The sequence below is a fragment of the Pseudomyrmex gracilis genome, unplaced genomic scaffold (assembly GCF_002006095.1).
Source record: "Pseudomyrmex gracilis isolate BER0280 unplaced genomic scaffold, ASM200609v1 scaffold_41, whole genome shotgun sequence".
Classification (NCBI taxonomy): Eukaryota; Metazoa; Arthropoda; class Insecta; order Hymenoptera; family Formicidae; genus Pseudomyrmex; species Pseudomyrmex gracilis.
This window is the reverse complement of record NW_018020625.1, coordinates 467,915-476,600: the sequence shown is the minus strand read 5'-3', so window position 1 is coordinate 476,600 and position 8,686 is coordinate 467,915. Positions and strand designations below refer to the sequence as shown.

The following is an 8,686-nucleotide window of genomic DNA, read 5'->3' as shown; positions in this document are numbered from 1 at the left end:
TCTGTGCGTGCGCGGTGTGCGTGTGCATGTACAAACACGCGAATGAAACAAGCGCGACCACTATAACTACGGGGGAGGGAGAGAGTAAACATAGACGCGGATATGAAAGCGAGCGAGTGAGCAAGCGAGCGAGCAAACGCACGCACGTACGCACGCACTTCCCGGCTCGCATCAATTGTCATTAAACGACATGATTATTGTACATGTGGACGATTATTGCTGCGATAGACCATTACCGGAATATCCGGGTTGCGCGCCGCGGCCTCATAATGATCGATAGCCGATATATATTCATCGGATATTTCGTTAATGGCACATTGTGTGCCGCGGCTAGTGGCGCGTATAGTCTCGCGAAAATTGCGACGTTTCGTTAACGAGGCGTTTCGAGGACCGTGGCGCGGCGCTATTAACCGAAGTGTCGTTGTCTCTCCGTTCGGCGGAACATTGCGCAAAATGATAGATACGATAGGTAAATGAAGACGCACGGGTAAACGAAGATAATTGAGATTTTAATGCGCGCTGTGCTTTATACATCGTGAATTTCTGAACTAATGCCCGGTTATTACGAGCGAGATTTTATTAGAGCCATTTTGCGAAATATTTGCTGAAAGAGCAAAATTGTATTTATTATACAAACGCCATATGCGAACTAATAAAATAATTGTTTTCATTGCTCATTCGACGTCTGGAAACTTTTATGCAATATATGTGAATAATTTTTCGTTACTTCTTCCATATATGACGATACTAACGCGCGACATTTTAGCATTTGCAGAAAATAATAGTATCTATAATAAAGTTGAATACTATTATGTTCTTGTTTTGGTGTCGTTCAGTTGTATTTTACAATGAGAGCGTTATATGACGGAGTACGGTTTTCACGCCGGATCGTGTTCTATCGCGGAAAAGGGAAAGGAAAGTTAGAAAATCGAAACTGCTACCTGTTGATCGTGTAATTGTAGCCATTTAACCAATTAACGGCGGATATCGGCGTTACACGATGCGCGTTTTACAAAGAGCGAAGACTTTGCTTTTAAACGCGTGAAAGGTCGTCGTCTACCGTTTTATAATGCCGCTGGCATATATTACGTTACGATACGTCGACGACCCACGATGCGCGCGCGATAGCGGGAGAGAAGGAGTACCTGTTTAGCATCGCGTTTAGCAGAATCACGCCGCCACTTTGGCCCGATACTCGTGGCTGTCGTCGCGAATGATCGATCGTATCGCTTGTGTACGTGCGTATAGTCAAAACGAGGATGATCTCGATGACTTGCACCCACTGAATTACGTCTCTCGCGTGTTGCATATCGCATGGAGAAAATCCCTCCCATGAGCGCGTATCATCATATACAGAGCTTGAGAGAGGAAGAGAGAGAGAGTGGAAGAGAAGGATGAGCATAGAAAGGGGCGGACGCGCGCCATCGATTCTTACGAAATAAACTGCTGGGAGCCAATTGAGGATGATAAATCTATTTTATTTTCGGCGAATCATGCAACTAGTGTGGGGAACGTAATGGAGATTATTAGGAGATGCAGGTGCAGTTTATGGATATTATGAGCTTTATCGGGAATGGCTCTCTCGTAAAACAATAATGGACCGTTCGAGCGATGAGAATGATAAATGCGTTTACTTCATTTCGGGAAAAACGCGCACATACAGATCAGAGTTTCATTGTTTTTCAGAGAAGTGACGTTATAGTAAGAATTATAGATATAATTCTTTTTTTAATATTATAAAAAAGTTTTGTGTTAATTGTATCTTACTTAGTTATCCTTGAATTAATTTGTAACATCGAAAATTAAAAGTTCTTTTTTTGTGGGACTCGTCGCGATATAATTTATCGCGCTATTGAAATAGAGAAAGAGAGAAGAGATTCCGCGCGTTGGTTATAAAGCACATCAGCGTGGAATGCCAAAGAGACGAATTTATCTTCTTCCATTTTACGCGGCCTCGTCGTATCTCTCGTGGCAGTAGGGGACTCGAGAACTTTGAGCACCGATTTCGGTTTATCATCGTGGCTTATCTGCTACACGAATATTCACGCAAATTTATCGATCTGTCTACAGTCGTTTCGACATAACCGACTCTCTTCGCTTTCTGACTCTGAAGCGTTAGCTTTATGCCGCGTTCCCTCGGGGACGCGATAAGGAAAAAAATAAGAAGTCACCGGCGGAGTCGCTTTATATGAGCATGAATTTTTATATTGAGATCTTATCGTCCGGCACTTGGTGCTGCCGGGAAGGGAAAATAAAAGAGGAGATTTGCGGCCATAATGACGTTCGCTACTGCAACTCGCGGTTGCGTGGAATAGCCAATTTATTCAATTTTCTGTCCCTTTCTCTCACAATATACCATTTCTCTTTTTAAGAAGAGAACTTTAACTTTGATCTGTCTTTTTCTTTGTCTTATTTTTAAAAAACTAATTTTTTAATTTAAAAATTTACTATTACATTTAGAACATTCGCATAGTTTAATTTTCAATATGTTTTGAGAGACTTCTTTAAAGAGAGACAAGATCAACTTTGTATTTTATAACTGCGAAATAACAAATTTTGTACAAGATAGTCAGTTTTATTGTATTGTACTAATTAAAGAAAGACACATGACTAATTGACTCATTGGTATCACTTAATGATATTATACATACTATATGTAGTGTACAACATGACGTCTATTTGAGTGATTGTGCACAATGTCGACTACGAGAATAGAACGTCAGGCAACACGATGCGACGCGTCGTGAGATATGTATGTGACGCAATCAAGGCCAGAACGATAGCACGTGCTGCGAGAATATAAAACACAAGATAAGTGTGATCTGTATATACAGAATGCTTACATGAAAATGTAATGTAAATGTATTGTGGTCAGATTTGGTATTAATTTTTTTACAGTTTAAAGTTTAAAAATCGTGATACAATACAGTGGAATACAATTTATTATATCATATCCATGAAGTACAACGTATAACTTTCGAGAAAAATATTTTTAAGCGCGATAAAAGCTAAAAAGATAATAAAATTATTTCACTATGCATTGATATTTCATTGAATGTAGTTATTTGCACAACACTTCTTAAAATTTATAACTTACAATTACATATACGCGCGTGCGTGCTATCAAAACATGTAATATTTATATACAAGATCTTTTTTTCTTGGATTTTAAATTTCTAAACAATTATATTGCAATCAATGTGTAATCAATAGACTACCTGTTTTGAGTTGACCGCTTGTATATCCATTTACTGGCACACATCATCGGAGGCAGTGTGGCCGAGCGGTCTAAGGCGCTGGTTTTAGGCACCAGTCCGTAAGGGCGTGGGTTCGAATCCCACCACTGTCAAATTTTTTTTACTTTTTTTTCTTGTGTCATGTGACATAAATAATTTCATCCAAGTAACGTAATATACATATATAGAATCAATTTTTTAATTTTGTTTTGTATCGTAGTATTGTATTTATACTGTGACAACGTGGTATTGATTGCATTAACAATTGTGACACGCAGATATATTGATACGAAGATAATTGCAAAAAGATATTTTTAGCGCAAATGACTCAAATATATACGCGTATCAATTCTTCGTACAATTATACAACAATGTAATGAGATAACAATTATCAGAATAATACTTGCAGTAATTTATAGCGCCAAGTTCAGTAGAACGCAATTGCTATTTTTATAGCAGTTAATATAGTACGTAAGTTTATACCATTATATAATCTACAACAACAACGATGTGTACATTTTTGAATTACAATAAGATATGCATAATTTTTTACATTATATCTAAAATGCAAAAAATACTCATTATTTAGCAAAATATTTCGCTTTTAATATTATAAATATAAAAATTAAAAGCAAAAATTAACTCAAGGTCCCACCGAGATTTGAACTCGGATCGCTGGATTCAGAGTCCAGAGTGCTAACCATTACACCATGGGACCTTCGAAGGTTCCTGTTGGTCACAAGGTTAAAATGGTTCCCTGATATAGGTCGTATCGTATTCCGTAAATCGTGCTATAGTTAGACCACTATCTTAAACGATAACAATAACATTTAACCTTTGCGTTTAAAGCGTAAGTTCGTGTTGTTCATTACTTCACTCGACATTTACGTAACTCATTTCTGATATTTTAATTATTACTTAACATCCAACAAAAAATTGTTATTTTATTAACAAGTATACATTATTTAAAACATTTTATTTAATATGTTTGAAGTATAGTGCTACGTATGTGAAACTAATCTCCAGGTGTCGTTTATCGAAGCTTGTTAAAAAACGGGGATGTAGCTCAGTGGTAGAGCGTTCGCTTTGCATGTGAAAGGCCCCGGGTTCGATCCCCGGCATCTCCAAATTTTTTGTCGCTATTACTATAATATATTATTAATTAAAGAAATTTTTTTATATTTTTCTTTGCGAATAATATATTTTTAGGTACACATATACACGGATACGAATTTTAATTCAAGAAGTGAAGTTTTAAATTAAAAAATATATAGTTGTTTTTTTTTTAATAGAAATTATTGTATACATCTGTTTATATGTGCACACATATTGCAAATGTATTTAAATTTATTTACGTCAATCTTGCAAGCATGTATGACAATTTGAGAAAAGTGCTTTTATATCACTAAACAATTGTTACAAGACATTTTTTTTTATTACTGATAACTTTCACTTGCAACCTTGCGAACGTTCAGCTGATTGTCACTTTATCGACTCAGGTTTGCGCGAGCGGCCACGCATGCTCGTTCGTCGCGCGGTAAAAAAATGGCGCGTATTTAGAATGTCAACTGATGGCCGTGGTCGTATGTAAAACGCGACAGGGGAGACGATGGCATGCAAATGAAACCGAGCAAAGAGATTGAATGGTAATAGTCTTCGATTCGTCATATGCAAAAGTTCCGTGTGTATCCGCGAGCGGATAGAGCCAGGCCCCTTGTCGACGCGAGAGAAAGATGCTATCATTTGAATTGCCGTCGTCATCATACGGGTAGAGATACGTTATGTGCCTATCTCCATCGAATATACCCGGGAATAATCGTGCGAAATATACTGCGACGCGGGATCTCTTTTTTTTCTTTCTCTCTCTCTTTCTCTCTCTCTCTCTCTCTCTCTCTTTGTCTCTCTTTTTTTCCCGCGGGGTGAATGCAGCGTCGTCGTCGTCGCGCACGTAGGAATTAATCATCGCTTGGAAAAACGACGCAATAAGGCAGAACGCAACGCTCGCTTACTATCTAACCGATCTAACGTAATCGTGCGCCGATGAGTCGTACGGGAGACAAGAAAAGACGCTTGTGGATACCGGCCTTGATTGATCGCAAGCGTACGTGACAGTCTGTGTTCCATCGATGTACACGGTAGGACATACATAGCTTTTTGCTGGGTAAGCATCGCACGTATTTTCTCTTTCGCTTTATCTCATTTCAAATGTATTTCGCGCTATTGTAACAGAAAGATGAATCAGACGAAATTCTAACTTCCTTGTTTCTAAAGCGCGCAAAAATAAAAACGATTTAAAAATCGAGATTTTACTCACGAGAAACGGAAAAATAAAATTATACGGAAAACTCAAACTGCAGCTCACGTCGTTGCGAATATTCTCGTCGGAAACAAAATCTCGCACGCACGGAATGCATAAATTGGATATGTATAATACGCGCCCGATATTGAAGATTCGGCCGAGATCTAATAGAGTCGCCTTAAATCTGCGGTATTCGAAGTATTTCTCCGTGAAGGGGAAAATAAGAGAGAGTTTCTCCGCGATCCCCTGTCACTGAACCGTTATAATATCCTGTCCGGCAATTCCCGGTATCTATTTTGTCCTCGTGGAAGAGAACGTAACTATGTGAAAACAACATAAAAAAAAAAAAAATCTCGTCGCGCATAGATATCGAGTTCTGACCCCCCCGGTTGTGGGGGTCAGCACTGGAGCGTGTGACCATTTTGTCACCCTCGACGAAAATTTTATTTACGAATATCCTTTCGCGTCGCACGACGCAAGAAGGGAAAGAAAGAGACAGAAAGAGAGAGAAAAAGAGAGAGAGAAAGAGAGAGAAGAGCGTGCACTGTCCGAATGTGTAACGCCGACATAAAAGTGCCGACACCCCCCGCGCCGTCGCGAATTCTTTCCGCGTTACAAGCGACGAAACTTCCGGCTGAATTTAAATGTCCAATTGTCAGCGGCGCCGCGTCCTCGAGCCCTTCGATGGACGTTTTACGGGCAATCGACGACGAAGAAATAACTTGTGCCACGACTTTTTCCGTCCAGCTATAAAATGCATTATGACGTCACGTGGATGAATTTTGATTTTGCGCAAGAACTTATTTCCTACGGATGTTATTGCGCGATCGATCGGGCGATACATATGCGTCGGAACACGTATATTTCACGAACGAGAAACATAATCCTGTTTTTCACGTGAAACTTTTTCGGTAATATGACTCACGTTTTGTAAAATATAGGAATTCAATCTGTTTACTTGGCCTAGAAAATTTTAGCGAAATCGTATCTCATCAATGCAACCGTTTCTTTGAGAATAATCGCAAATTGAACCGAATCGCGCTGGTATTAGTCTACGTGCTGAAGTAATTTCGCGACTCCCGAGTTTAGAGCGAGGGTGAACCGCTCCGGTGGAGAGGGTATTTTTAAAACGAGAAGAAACGCGCAGCAGAAGGGAGGATGTTCGATGACACGAAGTGCAGCGGGAAGTGACGGGGCGCGATGAATGAAAGTATATATCCGCGGAGAGTGAGAATCCATCAGATAGAGATCACGCCTGTCTTCGTTGCCGGGCACAATAATGTTGCCCGACAGACGGTTTTTGTTATTCCCGGCTTTCTTCTGTGTGTTTTTTTTTCTTTTCCTTCGTCGGTTGCGTTTCCTAGAGACAACGCGACGGTCGTCGCGTGGGATGCTTTAAATATTTAGGCGGCTAATTTTCGCGAGGATTTTCAAGCCGACGGAGAGGGAAGTGAGAATTGAAAAGAAAGACGCGACGACGCGCGAGGAGGGCGAAGAGAGGCGCGACCGAGCGAAATTTTTGTCCTCCAGACTGAAATAATAATGAGAGGCGCCAGCGCTTTTAATCACGATATTAAACATTTACGATCGCCACGGTGGCGTGTCCTGCTACGCCCAAGACATGCTCCGTTCCTTCTCTGTTCCGATTCGATCTTCCTCCCTGGTACAAAGCGACTTTCGCTGTAACCCTCGTCCCTTGTTTACGTCTACAACATGGTCGCTGATAACCTTACACGATGATCTTACGCCTTGGGGTGTTTCCGAGTAACAATAAGGCTTTGGCTTGTCGTGAGATACAAACATACGGAAGTTTGTAAACTTTGTTACATTATAACAATGTATATTATATTTGTTATATTACATTACAGTATAAAATACCTATTACATTATTACGCGCGTGATAAGCTCGCATTATTTATATTGAATAACAACATCTTACAGAAGTAAAAACTTGTACAGATTTCGCTTTTCAATTAGAGTACATGTCACTCTGTAGATTCATTGTTATAGATAGCTGGAGTGTGGAAAGTTAAATGCGCGTTGCGTGTATAAACCTCGGAGAGACAAATGTACTGCAATACGAATGGATAGATTTGGGCTCGAGATTATTGCAGCAAACGAACGACGAGGGGGAGGGAGGAGGAGGGGAGGAAGGGGATGGAATATAACTTGCAATAGAATGGGCAATTCGGGGACGAAAGAAACGTGAGCACTGGCGAAAAAGTCCATTTTTCTTGGCCGACGTTGCTATCGCCAGATTATGTCCCGCGCAGCTATATTGATGACAATGGCAAAGCCGCCGAACCGACCAACCAGCTCAATCTAGTCCACAGTTTGTTTTGCTTTCACACAATTTGTCATCCATTGTCTGAGCGCACGTACACTCGCCGCGCCTCGGTCCGCCTCCAATCGTTATTTATGGTTTTGGAAGACGCTTGATTAATTTTTGTCTCATCCTCTTAATGTCTGAAAATCTCTCGGTTTCGCATAGGACTGTGACAAGAAAGCTTTCTTCCGTAATTAATGCGAAATAATTCTCGCGATATGCGCAAAAGAGCGAATATAAACATCCAACAGCGAGCTTACGACGAAATTACATTTTTAAGCCGCGATTTAAGGTGACGGTAATGCGGAGTGATAGCACGCCTTTCCTCTCCCCCTCGTCCCTTTCCCTATATAAGAGAGAATAATTTAATATTCCCTATTCCGGTAATGCGATTTCACGGAACGCCGGATACGCGCGACGCCCGAGCATTAGAAATACGATTTTCCTTACGCAATCGCAAGGGACAGATCGAGCCGTCGGGAAGCATTTTGCTCGAGTTTTGCTTCTGGATTTTTTTTTTTTTTTTTCATTTTCGTGCTTCACTGTCCATAAATCGAATCGTAACGGAACTCAAAAGTGCGGAGTATCATCAAAGTATAAATGGAAAGGAAAAGAAAAAAAAATATACGATCACAATTAATGTTAAACATAAATTTGCAACACAGATATGTGTTAAACAACATATAATTGTATGTGATGAAATTGTGAATTTCAATTTGAATAATGGTTTTATTTATATATATAAATTAGTTAATACGTATAAAAATTCTCCTTGAAAAAAACATTAGGATGAAAAGAAAATATTCGGAAAGATGAGAAAAAAAA

At 39.8% G+C, this 8,686-nt stretch overlaps 3 non-coding genes across 3 annotated transcripts; 2 read left to right on the top strand and 1 right to left on the bottom strand.

Annotated features, from left to right (window-relative positions):
- The first annotated feature begins 3,269 nt into the window (after positions 1–3,269).
- Trnal-uag lies at positions 3,270–3,349 on the top strand. Its single transcript has one exon. It is a non-coding gene; the product is annotated as a tRNA-Leu (tRNA).
- A 533-nt stretch (positions 3,350–3,882) lies between these two features.
- On the bottom strand, positions 3,883–3,954 carry Trnaq-cug. The gene has a single exon. It is a non-coding gene; the product is annotated as a tRNA-Gln (tRNA).
- Positions 3,955–4,291: 337 nt separating this feature from the next.
- Trnaa-ugc lies at positions 4,292–4,363 on the top strand. The gene has a single exon. It is a non-coding gene; the product is annotated as a tRNA-Ala (tRNA).
- The last annotated feature ends 4,323 nt before the right edge of the window (positions 4,364–8,686 follow it).